A 16,607-nucleotide genomic window follows, 5' to 3' on the forward strand; every position below is an offset into this window, starting at 1 on the left:
CCATATCAGATTTCTGCAAACGCAGCAAACTGGCAAAATTCAGATGACCAAAACGTGCATGCCAAAGTTTTGCATCTAGGCTTGTGTGCCGTGGGCTGTATAAGCTCACTTTGTATAACAAGTGTGGAACAATTTCATCACCAAAACTGAGATCATGAACTGTACATCTATCATACACAAATTTGACTACAAGTCCAAGTCTAGTAAGTGCGGATACAGACAAGAGATTCTTCTTGATCCCAGGTACATAAAGTGCATCAACAAGTGTGAAGGAACTGCCATTAGCAGCAGTGAGCAAAATCTTTCCAACTCGTTAAACTGGATAAGAGGCGTTGTTGGCACAAGTGACTGAATTCCCATGAGGGACAGACTCAAGAGAGGTAAATAATTCACGATGTGAGGTAATGTGCTTTGTAGCACCACTGTCGTAATACCACACATGTGAATCTGCAGCAACTGACAAGCATGCATCATGGACAGCAGGATTGTAAGTGCACTCTGCGCTAAAAGCCCATTCTGCATCAACATGAGCAACACAGTCTCCTTTCACATAAGACTCAACAATGGCTGCATTTGTAGTGGAACCATCATTTGCAGTGGAACCACCCTCTTTCTTCTTAGCCTCTTTGGCCTTCAACTTAGGACACGACTTGATCAAGTGATCATTGGCTTTACAATAATGACAACCCATCTTCTTTTTGCCCTTATCACCAGAATTTCCATACGAATTGCTGCCAGCAGAAGCATTAGGAACATAATTTTTGCCACTCACAACAGAACCATAAGAAGTGGCTGCATTGCTGTTACCACCCTTTCTTTGAGAAGCAATAAAAGCCTATTCAACTGCACACTACCTAGTCCTGTTTTTTCTAGAAAGTGACTCTTGCAACAGCAATGTGCATAATGCATCAAACTTGACAACTTCAGGATTTCCTTGGGTCATCAGTCTCCAAGTACTAGCAAAAGTCTGGTAGGAATCTGGTAAGGCATCAAGAACAGTCTGCACAAGGGAACTGTCTGAAATGACTTCACCTACAGAAATAAGCTACTCATTGATATCCTTGACACTAGGAAGGAAAGTGTCCATATCATCTTCCTCATGCATAATCTTCGACTCCAGCTATTTACAGAGCAAAGCAATTTTAGCCTCATTGCGGCTTGCATAAAGACCTGCTAAAATATCCCAAGCCTGTTTTGCAGATTTTGTTGAACAAATGTGAGGAACAATGGTGCGCTTCACAGACAACGCAATCAATGCATGAGCCTGCGCATCCTTAACATCCCAACGAGCTTGTTCTGCCATAGGCAAAACAACTCTAACAGTTGCAATCCTTGCAGCAAGACCTGCAACATCCTCAACATCGCCTACATTCTCAGAACCAGGACGTACATCAATGCCCTGCACAATGTTCCAGACACCCTTTGACACAAGAACATGTTGCATCATATAAGCCCACATAGGGTAGTTGTCCCCATCCAACCTGTCCTCAGCAGCAAACATCTTGAACACATCTGTGTTGTTGTTGTCAGCCATGGTAAATGCTGCACCTAATGTGAAAACTGCCCGAAAATAGGAGAAATGGAGCGGGAACAACCTGTGCTATATAGCACAAACCGTAGAAGACTATAAGGCACCTGTTATGCAAAAAATGGCACTAACAGAAATTCTGCACAAAATGACGAAATAGCCTGTGCAGTACTGCCTGTAGTGGAAACGGAGGCCGAAATGAGCCCAAATCAAAATTCTGCCCAAAATTTTTGTCGACTAGCGAACGCTCGCCAAAGCTCACTGAAATCGGAGAAAGTGAGCAGGCGTGTACTGGAGCAGCTGGCGACTAATAAGCCCGGGAGGACGTGACCTGCTCTGATACCAATTGTTGGAATTAGGGTTGCAGAGAAACACACACACAGCTTGGAGAAGACGAAGAAAGCTCAAGGCACACAATAGAGAGTGTATAACTTAGTGTGCAATGGAAAGATAGATAGCCCTAGAGTGATGGGCGTATATACAATGCACGGGGGGAAAAACCTCCTAAAGAGGGAAAAAATGCCTTGGCGGTCCTAGTGTGTTCACACACATCACTACCACATGTATATGGTAACAATAGATTCCTACCATTCCTTTGTTAGTCACTACTTTAGTCACCTTCTTGTCAAACACCATGGTGGATTTAGGAAGACCTCTCTGAGGACGTATTTCTGTGATTTCAAAAACCATCTTCCCTTTTGCAACATTTTCCTCGTATTTGTTATAGTTCTTTAGGTCCTTAACAATGAGTTAATGTATTCCCTCATCATCATGGAATCTATCCCCATCATCATACACTAGAAGGGTATCCACTCCTTTGGCTGGTTATTCCTCAATACATATGCTTTTACGTCCCCTTTCATCAGCATATACCAGAGCCCCATGGGCATTTGGTCCTTCTAAGTAAAGGGTTGTAAACCGCATTGTCAAAGTGGGGTTCTTAGAGGTGCTACCTCCTCCCACTTGGCTCGGTTGGTTAATAGTGGTGTTTTGGTCAGCCATGAGGTAAATAGATTAATTTGAAGAGGTGTCGGTCCCACTACCGTCTTCTATAATTGGTGCTAGTGGATCTATTCTTGTTTGGGTCACACTCTCGTCAGTAGACACTAAGCTGACTTGATCTCCTTGTGATCTCTGTTCTCTTTGGGGATTTCTTCCTGATCTTAAAGACATCAATTCCTTAACACACAACTATCAATCCAAACCTTTTACCTCAAAAATTTGCTCTGTCATTTCGTATTCAGGCTAGTCTTTCAACTCTCCAATTGGCTGACTGATTGTACTTCCGATTGGTCTCCACTTGCTGGACCTTGTTGATGGCTATCTGTACAAAACTTTAGGCTCTGCAAATCTGTGTCAAAACAGTGATTCTCACTTCAGTACTATTCAGTCCTCATTAGTATACCTTGCAGGTAACTTCTGTCCAAGATTTGTTTTATGGAGGGTTCGTTCCCTATATATGTTCTTCGCACTAATTTGACTTGTAAAATGGGTTGTTAGAGTTAGTTGGAACACTCTGGCAAGCTCAATCCCATCAAATAAGCTCTAACTCTGGCCCTTAGACATTATACACATATAATGTCTATTGTGCTAGATTCTCCCTGGTATATTAAGCCTCAATCTAACCTCCTTTTGTGGTCTTAACACCTGAAGTATGGTTAAATCCTCTTAAAGCTGTCAGGAGATTTCTCAAATCCTCAAGAGGTTTTCGTAACCCCTATATGACTCAACTTAGATGAAATTGGGTCCTTAAGCTTTCCTGGAGGTGCTAGAACTCTTGGTCAACCCTAAAGTCAGTTTTGGTCTCTAAATTTGCCTTTGAGACATCATATACGTATGATTTCTATGCGACCAAAATGAGAAGATTTCTTCTCCAAATATTCTCTACCATGCAGGCAACTCTGAGAATATTTCCAAACTTAGTTTCAATACTTTTTGTGCTATATATGGGCAATGCAATCACACACTTACTTCAAATTGTATTTTAGCACTTTTGAGCTCTAATAGTGCTTCCCACTTGATGAAATTGGTTCTATGTGCTCATTGTCTGTTATAGATCACAAGGGTACACTCATATGCACAACTCAATCCTGACCAAAGAGACATCATACGCGTATGATGTCTATTTGGCCAAAATGATGTTTTGTTTCTACCACAGCTGCCCTTTGATATGTGCAACATGCATATGTGTTGTTGACCGCTGGGTCAACAACACAACATAACTCAAGTTTCGTACCAAAGTCTTATCTTTTGCGAGTTATAAAATGTTGTGGATTATGGCTCTAAATGTCATTTGTAATGAGTAGTTATTCTAGTTTCAGAAGCCGGGGTGCAATGGCACTTCCAGATTGTAAATACAAAGCCATTTGATCCTTTCAACCCCATTTTTTGGTTAAACCTAAGGTAGCCTTAGTATATAAGGTACCTAGGTCATTTTGTAAAGAAGACTTTTATCATAATCAAAACTTTAGCGCTGCCATCTACGGTGTGTGAGAGAGAAAGAGAGTGAGCGTGAGCTTCATCCTCTTGCTACGCCCAGCTCGCTCAACACATTGGAGATCCGACTGCACCATTGTTGTAGGCTTGAGGAGAGCTACGCGACAACGCCAAGCATTCCACGCGAGACGAAGCGCACACGCCGATGCATCTACGATCTATTTGTGGCCGTAAATGTATCAAACGATGTCTGTTTTCTGCATGCTAGTAGTCTATAGAATTGTGGCAACATAAGCTACGCATAGGTACTCATAAATTTTAGTTTCGGGCACTTTCAAAATTCTGCTCTGTCATCCTATGCGTTTTCCGCAAATGGGTTTAGAGTGAGGGTTTTGAGTGTAGAAGCTTAGGGACATGTGTATCCTAGTGAGGGGATGGTGTTCCTTAAGTTTCGTACGAATCTGGCATGATTAGGTGAGTTACCTTCCGTATGTGTGTATGTGGATAGGTGGTGTAGTTGAGAGCAGTGAGGTTCTTGATTGTGATATAGTTGGCCTTCCAAAGTGTTGTATGTGTAGGATGGTCTCAGCCTGACAAGCTAAAGAGATTTCTTCCGTGTGCCTATTGTGTCATCTGTGTCCTCGATTGACATTATGTTGATCTAGGTAGTGTTTGCATGCACTTCATGGGTGTGTGAGTCTCTCTCCGTCCAACATGTGCTCACATCCAATTTTAGACATCATAGTTGTACCATTTCAATAATTTTTATCCAAAAAGTTCCCGAAAAGAGTAATATGCACTCAATTCTTAACTTAGTTTCCCAAATGAGATGAAACTTGGTGAATGTGCCACACACAATATGCAAAATGTGAGTATGAAGTCAAAGGTTCACTCTGACTGCTAGATGACCCCTTAGACATCATACGCATATGGTGTCTTCTGATGAGTTTTTGTCCAAATTTTACTCACAAGCTTCCACAAGTTCCTGGCAATGTTTTTCAGCACTTTTACCAATTTTTATGCAAACAAAAAAGCTTAGAATCACCATTTCCCTAGTTTTCCGTTTCTAATTTTTTGGCTCGTCTTTTGGGTATCAAGTGTTGGTCAAATCCTTGGTCTCAATTTGTATTTAGGGTAAAATGCCCCTCTACAACACTCTGGTGTAGTCTGTTTGCAAAATTTTTCCTTCTGTCACGCCCTGAGACATTATATGCGCATAATGTCTGTTGTTGAAAATCTGCAGTTTTACACATAGATCTCTTGCAGATGTATTGTTTTATGCCCAGCAGCATCCAACCATGTTCAATCAATTACTAATGCTTGTTTATTGCAATCCTCTTCCTAAATTCACTTCTTAAGATTGCAAATGCAAATGCAAACAAGCAAAAAAGAAAATCTATTCTACGGTAGTCAACTCTAGATCTGAATCACAGGTTCTACTTACCCTACTCCTACACATCCTATGGGGTTTTTGTATTCATGAGTAGAAAAACGATTTACTGCCACACACTGACTAGTTTACGCTTTTAACACCTCAAAAATCACTCACTCTCTAACTACACTAAATACAACAAAACTATCAAACATCGATGACCTGGGCAAGCCGTATGCCCACTCAAACCTCTCTAAAATCTCAAAAGTCCTACCGTCGGATTCTACCTAAAGTAAAGTAATAAAATTTAGGCAAACCAAAGAGACTTTTACCTCATAGGATTGGTCTAAGGTCACCTACCTAGGGCTCTCGTCCTCGACAGCGGCACCAATCTTGGCGGATATCCCACGTTGACAGGAGTGTTGAGTCCGTACAAAATGCCAGTTTGATACAACTTTAGCAGTTTAATACAAAACAGGCTTTAGCTTGGAAGAAGATGTACTATTCCTTCTTCTGGCACTTCTTCACATAAAACTTTCTTCTCAATCCTCCTCGAGAGCTGCAATCCATATTGAAAGATAGGAAAAGTAAGAATAGATCACACAGAAATTTTTCCATCAGAAATGAAACTATTTCCTACATACCTTCTTTTCAGCTATCTGAAAAGAAAAAGTTGAAGGTAAATCTATCTCCTCGTTCTGTAAGTCCTGTCTCACTTGGTACAATGAGCACTTGGTTCTTATCTTCAATGTTGCCAAGTGTTCATTGTGCATTCATACATCAATGTCTTGAATGGGGTTCTCGTTGAAATCGTCCATGTTTTAATCAAAAGGAACCAAGTCTACCCCCCCGCCCCCGACCCTGCCCCCCCCCCCCCCCCCCACCCCCCCCCATGATGCCATCGGCTATAAAAAAATAGATAATGAAATTTTGGGTATGGATCATCTATTTACAGGTAATGGATCCAAATTTCAGTTTTCAAAGGACCCCATTCACTATTTTTTGACTTCAACCTCATCCAATAATTCTAAAACATCTTGACTTTCTAAGCACTTAGTCGACGTCATTGTTCTAGAGACTTTCACATGAAGCTTTGTGAAGAAATCCACACAGACAATAAATGGGCATAAACATTGAAACTTTGTTCAACTTGCTTGCAATGTTAGCCTTTAGACATTTTTGGATCTCATAAAAGATCTTGCACCTATAGCTTTCACTTGTTTTGAGTTTGGCAATGGACACTCTCCACTTCTGAAACTAGGCAGTGCAACCTTGGTGACAGTGCCCAATCCTTCATAGATTTTGGTTGAACATAAAAATGATCGTAAAAGAATATCCCTTTTTCTGTCAAAGGACTATGTGTTCTCATTTTGTAAATCTCTTCACCAATGGAGCCATGCCAGACATCTAAAGTATCTATGACACAATCCACTTGGCTGCCATTCCTCTATGCTTAAGGGATACAGGTCTGTAATGAGCATAGTAGGGAACCACAAACCAAAATTATAACAATCTAAACAACAAGAAGAGAACCAACCACAAACAAGAAGAAAAGTGTGAAACACTTATTGTTAGCTATGTGCAGAGGAAGATTTGAGCTTTCAAATTGTAGGTGAAGCTCCTTGTGCATGTAAACATGTGTAAGGTGCGAGCTTTGTCCTAGAGTACTAGAGTATGAGTCAAGGAGAGAAAAGGTGGAATCATCCCACATGCAATGGTGCAAGGCTGTAGAGCTACTTAAAGCTCATTTCATGAATGAATAAACACAAATCTATTTTGCATTGCATCTCCCTTGTTTATGGTGATCTTGTGATGGCTTAGCAAATACTCAAGACCGTGTTTATGAGTCCAAGGTAATTGATCTTGGAACCTAATTTGCTTGAGTGATAATCTAGCCAACACACACTCACTTGTGTGCACAATGTTTATCTTTCATCCACCCTAGCTAGCACGATCCCATTTCCATCAAGTGGTATCAGAGCACGGGTATGCTCACTAGGTTCATTATTATGCATTTGCGTGTTCGTATGATTAGCATTCCTTAATCATCATTAGCTAGACCTGTTAGGTTTACTCTCCTATTGCATGTCTCATGCCTAATTAGTATTTCATTGGCTAGCATGAACATGTTCTTGAGTTAAAGAATCTTGGGCCACTACACTGGCTAATTGGAAGCCTATAGCATTAGAGTTCATTAATTTTCCATTAGAAACTTGCATTTGCATTCAAGAGTTGCTCCTCACTTTAGCAAAATTGGTGTTTGCAATTGGTGTGTGTGTGTGTGTGTGTGTGTGTGTGTGTGTGTGTGTGTGTGTGTGTGTGTGTGTGTGTGTGTGTGTGTGTAGCCCCATTCGAGAGCAATCCATTAAATATCTACTTGCTTTAATCCGGCATCACACGCCAAATTAATTGGCCGATTAACTTTTGCAAGTTATTCATGTGTATAGTCTTTTGCAATAGCTTTAATTCAAGCTATAAGCTCCAAAATTTGAGGGGATTAAGCCATCTAATCCTATCTCCAACTTTAGGTGTGTGTATGTGTGTTTACACTGCCCAACAAAGCATAAAGCTCTATTTTGTGGAATCCTTGCACGACAAGTGGTTGGAGCCCACGTGGTTTACTCACTATCAATAGTGCATTGCGGCCCATAGGTTTCAGGCTCCAGTCCCCTTACCTATTTGGGGAAGACGGCCGAATTTGAAAGTGGCGGTGCATTGCGATAGGGGCAAGGCTTTTCGGGTTTGCTAGGGGCTCTTCCCAGGCACAATTTTTTTGTTTTCACCCACGCTCGGATGCCAAGAGTTATTCAACCGGGCCTGATCCTTTTCCAACTTCTCTAGGACTGCTTCCCGCGGCTGCGGCTATTGTTGCTCCAAAAGCCGCCTCATTACCCACTGGAGGTCCATCCCGTGTGCAGTCAACTCCATCTTAAGCCTCAAGACCTTTTCTCTAAGCATCCTTTCCCACCTCAAAGAGTTCCTTGGCCTCTAAAAGGGAGTTCTCACACACAAGAAAATCATTGGTGCTACTCTCTGCTAAGCAGGGATTCTTGTAGCAGGTGATCAAAATCTCAAAGAGCTCCAAGCAACCAAAAGCTCAAGCACTTCAAGGATTAACCAAGAGCCGAATTTCTTACGAGCACCGAAAGGAGTTTCAAGCATCAAACTTCGACTTAGAAAGCTTCAAAAAAGTTCTTAAAGGGCATCAAAGAAGACAAAACCTTTTGTGAAGAGATGCTTCACAAGTAAGTGGCAGAGAACCGAGCATTTCAAAAAAATTGTCTTGTAAAGTCTTACCCAAACACACATGAGCACACACATAATGCACGCAACTCTTGCAATGTATGTCATTACATATCATTAAGGATTTCATAATTGTGCTCGTGTACGGAGTCCAGAAACTAGCCTTGGAGAGTCTCCAAGTGCCAAGACCACTCCAAGGCACCATGGGGAAATTCAAAGGTTCACTTCGAGGGGAGGGAAAATTGGCAACAATGTCATTAGCATCTGCATTAGCATTTCTTTTACACCAGTATTTTTGCATTGCACTTGTTTTTTCAATAAAGTCTGATTGCACAACAAAAGGAGGAAAGAATCACTTGTTCGAGGGGAGGATACAAAGACAAAGACCACAAAGCAATTCAAGACAAAGCATTGAAGAATACGAAGGTGCTCTTGGATTAGAGCGTTGTTTTTTGCTCCTGGATTGGAGTGTGGCTCCTAGATTGGAGTGTTATGTTGTTTGTCTCCTGGATTGGGGATGTATGTTGTCTGTGCTCTTGGATTGGAGTGTTGTCTTTCTTCATCAAGTTGTAGCCCAAAGTTCAAGGGGAGGATTCCTCTTGTATTGACATCCTTAGTGGATACCATGTGTCGTCCTTAGTTGATACAGAATATTCCATGTATTCTTCCTAATCCAAACCTAAGGGGAGGATTGTAAGGTGTGAGTTTTTTCCTAGAGTACTAGAGTACGAGTCAAGGAGAGAACATGTGGAATTGTCCCACATGTAGTGGTGCAAGGCTGTAGAGCTACTTAAAGCTCATTTCATGAATGAATAAACACAACTCTATTTTGCATTACATCTCCCTTGTTTATGGTGAGCTTGTGATGGCTTAGCAAATACTCAAGACCGTGTTTATGAGTCCAAGTTAATTGATCTTGGAACCTAATTCGCTTGAGTGATAATCTAGCCAACACGCACTCATTTTGTGAACGATGTTTATCTTTCATCCACTCTAGCTAGCACTATCCCATTCCCATCAACATCTTGCACCAAAACCTCTTTCACTGTCTTCTTGGATCCAAAAAGCCGCAAGTCTTTCACTCTCCCTTTCCAGCATGACAAGAATGGGTTCTTGGATGAGGCTTTTCTTCTCCTACTCTGATGCATTATAATCCAACTACCCTTGGTTATAGATATTGGGATCCATTGGTTGTGCTTATCTAATGTGGCATAAGTTGTGATAGATTCATTGGATGTGCTTGGGCATTTGGATTGGGTGGACTCCATTGCTTAAGGAGAATAGGATGCAGAGTGGCTGAGGGTGAGGAGAGGATCATAGGAAGAGGAGGTGAGCCGAAGAGGGGTGGGAAGAGGAGGAAAAAAAAGACCGTGAGAAGATTCAAAAAATCTTTGGGGTCGATGAAAGAGACCTTTTTGAAGTAAAAGGCGCATGTACTTGAGAGTTACTTCAAGTAGTAGCTCAAAGAAAATTCATTTTAGAAAACCAAATGTAATTTCCAAAAAGAAGATTTCGTAACGGAATCCCTCCCCTCTTTGGCTTAGAGCTCTCTCTCTCTCTCTCTCTCTCTCTCTCTCTCTCTCTCTCTCTCTCTCTCTCTCTCTCTCTCTCTCTCTCTCTCTAAACCTTAAAAGGCAAAACAGAGACCTCAAACTTCCCCTAATGATCCACATTGGCTAAGTGACTATGTCGTTAGCCATGCCTATACACTCAATCCATAGTGATTGAGTGCTTACTTCTGCATTTGATCTGCTTTGATTATGGCTCTGAAGGTCTAGCCTTGAAAAATCTACGAGGATACTTGTATATTTCTTAATTATCAGTCATAGTCAGGTAGAAATTTTCGACTAGAGAGGCACATAGGTAGCTTTTTCCACTATTTGAAGATCACAAATAACATGCCCTAGCTACACTTCATAGGTTTTCCATAAACAAATAGGAAGAATTTCCTATGTAGGAAGATAGGATGCCTTCTCATGTGCATCAAATTTCTTGATATAGAAAGTTAATTACTAACGTCATCATGCAAAGACTATAGTTTCTTTAGAGGTCTTGATAGGTCTAGTGAACCCACCCATAGTCCACATGAACCTTAAAAGATCCTTGGGTATAGGGATCATTATACCAAGCATTGTTTACAATAGAAAGTGCACATGATGTGAAGGGATATAGTGAAGGAAGCATCTACTTGGAAGCAATATTGTGTTATTATACCAAGAAATGTTTTTGAGGAAAAAAATCTCTTTTAAGGAGGGTATATCTTGTAGCCTTGACAAACCTCGTAACTGCAAGAATAATTGGGTCATTGATCTATTGTCTTCAATCTTTGAAAATGTTCAGATTGTTAGGATCAATAGTCATAGTCTTCCCTCCAATCGAGATCATCGGGAAGGAAATAGCTGACAAGGATACCATTTAAAATGACATATCAAGTAGAAATAATTTCTTTGAGCTCTTTGGTGTGAGAGATTAAGCAGTGGTCTTGACTTAAAGGTATTTGATGGTCTTCCCATTAGATCTCTTTTCTCATATTGGCTCTCCTTGGGATCACTACCTCGGGTTGCTTTATTTGGCTTTGGTTTGCTCTATTTGTCTGGTGGAGAAATAGTAGAGGCTAGTGCAACAGAGATGAGATAAGAAATCCAAAAAAGGTTTGAGACGATCCTTATATAGATGTGAGGCTCTTCCACAATGCCGGAGGTCAATATGATTGTTGGACATGATTTATGTGGGTCGGGTGTTGTCTGCAAGGCACCAACCTTGGGGCCTATATAAGGGTGCAAAGGCTGATTGTTTTGATTCCAAAAAAAAAATCAAGAATAATGAAGTATTTCAAGGAGCTACCATTGCATATCATCATCATAACCAATATCTTGTCGGAATCTTTACCCTCTTCCATGGTTGAGAAAACTTGGGCATGTGATGTAATGGAATTAGCCTATTCAACTTGAGAATAACGGAAATTAATGAGAATACTTTCAAGAAATAACTTTGTGAGCATAGCGGGTAGACATAATTGAAGATAGCAACATAATCATAGCAATTAGTTAACTTGGCATGAACAATACTTTTGCAAGAGAGAGAATTTAGAGAACATGACAACAGTTGAGGACCGGATTTATGTGGAGCCGGTCCCCCCTCCAATAGGCATTTGTATTATGATTTCTCCCATTAAGAGAGACTTGTTACAATACATTCTTTGTGTTCCTTGTGACCTAGGTGATGCAATGAAGATGGAAAGCTTCATGCATCACAATCATAGCATAACATGAACTTGAAGAAAGCTTTAATTGTCCCAAGCCTCAGTCCCAAGACCTCAAACACCTTCGAAGGTGGAGAGAGCTAGCAGGGAATGAGGGTAGGGAAGAGGAAGAAGAAACATTTCATAGGAGAAAGAACTAGTTCCTCACTTATCATACTCTTGTTGCCAGCATACATAATAGCATAGTAATGAAGAAGAAGGAGATGACAAGCTCAAGCATTGAAGCATGGCTCTTGGTTGGATTTGCACTCCATAGCCAAGAGTGTTGGTGTAGGCTCTCAACCTCTACTTGCTTGGAGAGGGAGCTCTTGCACTTTGCATAGCACACAAAGAGAGTGATTGTGAGTGTGTGTGGGTGAGTATACCCCTCAAGCAAGCCCCTAGCTAGCTTGGGTCGACCCCCCCTTCTAGTTCATGCTTGAAGCTCATTGGACCCTCCCAGGCCTAGCCAATCATGAGCAGGAGGCATTACAAGCAGTAGGGGTAGCCTTGAGACAAGTGTCCCCCTTTCCTTTTTGAGAGAGAGGGCTAGATAAATGCTAAAACAATTAGATAATTCATGTAATATCATTGGACCCCTTTGAAGCTTAGCCAATAGGCTTCAAGCAACACATGAAGGTAACATGGGTAGGGGCCTAACATGTGTCCTTGCTGCCTCTTCAAGTTGGGGCTTCCCTTGTGTGTGTGAGTGGGTGTTCTCTCTCTAGCCCCTAGGAAAAGGGCTCGCCCCCCCTCTTGTAGGAATGCTTTTGACTTTAGGTGATCAAGCACCTTACTCACCAAGCATGACAAAGCACTTGAACTAGGGGATGTTCCCACAAGCATCTCAGGCAAGCTTCTCAAGGCACCTCAAGTACCTTAATCATGCAGCAAGTCAAGCACCTCAAGCATGGAGCCAGTCAAGCACCTCAAGCATCTTAATCAAGCACCTCAAGCATGACAAACACCTCAAGCATGACAAGCACCTCAAGCAGGACAAGCACCTCGAGCTTGGGCCGGGTTCCCACCTCAAGCTCAGCCCTAGCTTACCTAAGGTCAAAGGACTTTTACACACATTTATTGGAGGTCTTCAATGAAGCTAACCCTAAGGTCTTATGCTCCATTGGTTAGCCTTGCTCTTTGATAGACCATCTCCCTTTTGGGCCCCTTTACCATTGGCCCCGTGTTGAGATAGATCTATAAGCACATATCTATATCTTAACACTTGTTCCCGTTTATTCTCCCACATTAAGTGATCAATTTAATATGAGAAAATCATTTGGGTTGGTTAGATATTAGATTTTATGACATGTGAACTAGCTAGGACAAGTTGAGATGAAGAGGGTTCTCCACATCAACCACAAACAGGACCAAATGAGCCCCAAGAGAATAAAATAAAGTAGCAACCAACCACATGCATATTTGTCGTGAAATATCAACACCACAAACTTGCACATATCACCAAACCAACTAGAGATCTCATAGTGGCTTTGATGACATATCAAATAACATAAATGTGAAACCATATTTTACATAGCTTGCAATAGGTGGTCAAAATGTTGCTTCTATTGGTGGGACGTGACCTTGCGCTTTCATGGTGGTTGTGCAGGGGTGTTTCCAAAATTTAGTGCAACTATGGAAGTTTGTGCATAATGTTGTGAAGGACCATTTTGCACATTTACATTGGTATAAAGTTGATATCACTTTTCCTTACTATCTTGCACTCTTTTTTGTAATCGTATGGGATTCTTTAGTCATTGATGGTAGGTGTTCAAAAATGGAAAAGTATGGAATTTTTTAGAGTCTATGGCATGTTGAGTGGAAATTTAAAGGTCAATCCTAGACCTACGATATTTGTGGATAAGTACAAGGAGTCTTATAAGCATTATGAGGAGGTCTAGGATTGGCCTCGTAAAAGCTTGTGGTCTATTGATGTACCGTTGCCTTACTCATGGCTAGAACTCATCTTTGCTCTATACATGGATTCATGAACAACGATCTATTATTATATGCCCCTGAATGGTTGAAAAGGTTCTACCAAAGCAATGTCATAGGATGTGTACAACTCACTTGGCCCTCTAGGCAAATGTTAAAAAAGGAAATTTTTGAGAGAAAGTTATAGGTGATCGTTTTGCAGTAGAGGGTGTAATTGAGAGGTTTGCTTCTTCATTCCACTAATCATGCTAGCTAAATTCCTCATTAAAGAGGTTTGCTTCATTGCTCCAGTAATTTATTCCGATGTGTCTAAATTTGTTGCACATCTTGCATCTTGGTTTTCCATTTCCCATAAATTGTTGGAATAGCAAGGAAGCTTCAATGTTTGTCACATGCATATCTTTCACATTTTAAAAAATGATTACTTATTTTAAGCCATTTTATTAATGTCGCCTAGTCCATTAAGCATCACTAAACAAATTTCATCTTTCTCCATCTGTTTGCCAATTAGCAAGTACATTATCGAACAAACTTACTAGTACACTTGATAGATCCATTTCTATAAAGTTCTATTTTGTAAAATTGCATAAATTATGCGAATTTAGAGTTCCTTGATTGTGAATCAAAAAGTTTATTTAGTTTTTTCCATCCTTTTTTTCCTTGATGAATTTTGAAATATGGTGCAACATATCATCATGCAATAGAATTGCAATTAAGCCCAAAGATTATTTTTCCTTTTCCATTTGGAGCAATTCCTTGACTACTCAATTCCCCCATCTTTGAGGCTCCCAAAGGTCTTTGTGCCTTAGGTGTTACATGGTCTTCATCTTGCCCTCCCCACTAACTTTTGATGCATCATATACTTCGGCTAAATCTATGGTGCGACGATGTTACCTCTTGCATGCTCAACCACAAAGGCAATGTCTACCTTGTGGCATTGTCTAGAAGTCTTGTGTAAAACAAGTGCAAGGTGCACGAGTTTAGAAATGAAAACAACTTACTTTGCACCAACCATATATGTGCACAAGCCACAACCTTTTTGCCATTTGGACACGAGAGTGGAAACTCACACTTAAGTACACTCAAACCAAATTGTGCACGTGTGAATGGTCACTTAAAACCTCTTTGTAAACACAGCGCCAGGTAGTCATGGGTTTGATGTCGATAAGGGGTAGGGAATGGTCGCTTGTAATCAGGGCGACCGGCGGAGGCCGGGAGCACTGATTACGGGAATGGTCACTAAGCGACCATTCCCGAGTCCGACCTTCAAGGTCGAGGGGAGGGGGGCCAACAGTGGTACACTGACGGGCCTGGCCATACAGTACAGTAACGACAGCGTGCAGGAGTCTGGATCAGCGGTCGAGAAGCAAAAATTATGACTTGTGCTGATGCGGCCGCACTGGGCTGGAGGATCAATATTCGCTGACCAATTTTCTGATGCATGCTGAGTTGTCAGAAATCAGACAGCCTGCGACTGTTATTACCATCAGTAAAGTGCAGTAGATGATAGACGGTCAGGATCTACTGCCCCCCGACCCTCGACCTTGAAGATCGAATAACTTCTCCTTGGTTGTCCCATACAAATTTGAACAATACGAGGTATTTTTGGAATAAAGGTGCCAAGTTGTGAGAACTCAAACTGGTTTTATCAAAGGTCTTCACCACGTTAAGGTTTGGGGTCTAGCATGCTCACTGAGTTTGGGAATTCTTATAGCTAAGTGGGTATGTGCAGAATGATAAGGGGTTGGGTGTCCTCCTAGGAAGTTTTCCCACTTGATGTCTAACAGTGGTATCAAAACAAAGCTTGTTTGTCAAATGTAACAGCTTGGCTAGTAAGAGGGAACAGCTGGCTGGTCAACTAGAGGATGGCGTCATCGGCCGGCAAGCAAAGTAGGACAAGTTGGCTCATCGAAGGGAAATGGTACAAGCTATAAGATGATTCAAATTGGCCAGGTCAGGTCTCATGACCTTAAGGTTTCAGTTGCTAGATGGCTAGCACAACTTCAGAGTTCTTCGACTTAAGCGCATGTGTTACTCAATATTGAGATGGGTGACCTCTTGAGAAGTTTTCCACTACTAACACAACAAAAGAAGATTAAAAGAAAACACGTGCATAGTAGATAAGACATCACAATCTTACGTGCCTTAATGCCAAAGGCCCTTCCTTAGTGCAAGGCCTTCTCAACAAGTCGCCCCAACATGGTTGGGGTTGCCCATGAGCTTATGTCATAACTTACTGGCCTAATATTGATCCCACAGTGTAGATTAAGGTATTTCAGATACAGTAGAAAATAACTAAGAGAAGGGGTAGGGAAAGGACGTTGATTGTCCTTTCCCTGTAATCACTGTGACCCCATGGCGAGCGGCGGGGAGGCTGCGAGCCATGGTGGGAGCAGTGACTACAGGGAAAGGACAGTCAGCGTCCTTTTCCGGCCGTCAAGATCTTGGGGAGGAGGGCCAACCTTCAACCGCCACCTGGCCGGGTACAGAGCACACTGCAGTACAGACGCCATTGCAGGATGGTCCCAGATGGTCTCGGGTGCTGAGTTGTGAGCAAGACTCTGTTCCAGGTGCTGAGGTGTCAGCATATTCTCACAGCTGAGGTGTCAACTATTGAAGCTGTCCCGACAGCTGACCTGGAGTGCCAACATTGGTTGTTGGTTACGACTATTACGGCTGCTGATCTGGCAAAGATCCAGTAGGTGCAATAAAAGATTCCGGGAGATAAAGCAGGGTGGATGGAGGGCTGAGATTTGCAGCCCTCCTCCCCACAACCTTGACGGCAAGAGAAACAAGTTGCTTGAAGACAAAAAGATAGCTTGGTTGCTTGGAAGTGTGACTTGATAAAATGA

This window comes from Adiantum capillus-veneris, chromosome 13, assembly GCF_014529385.1.
Source record: "Adiantum capillus-veneris isolate H3 chromosome 13, ASM1452938v2, whole genome shotgun sequence".
Classification (NCBI taxonomy): Eukaryota; Viridiplantae; Streptophyta; class Polypodiopsida; order Polypodiales; family Pteridaceae; genus Adiantum; species Adiantum capillus-veneris.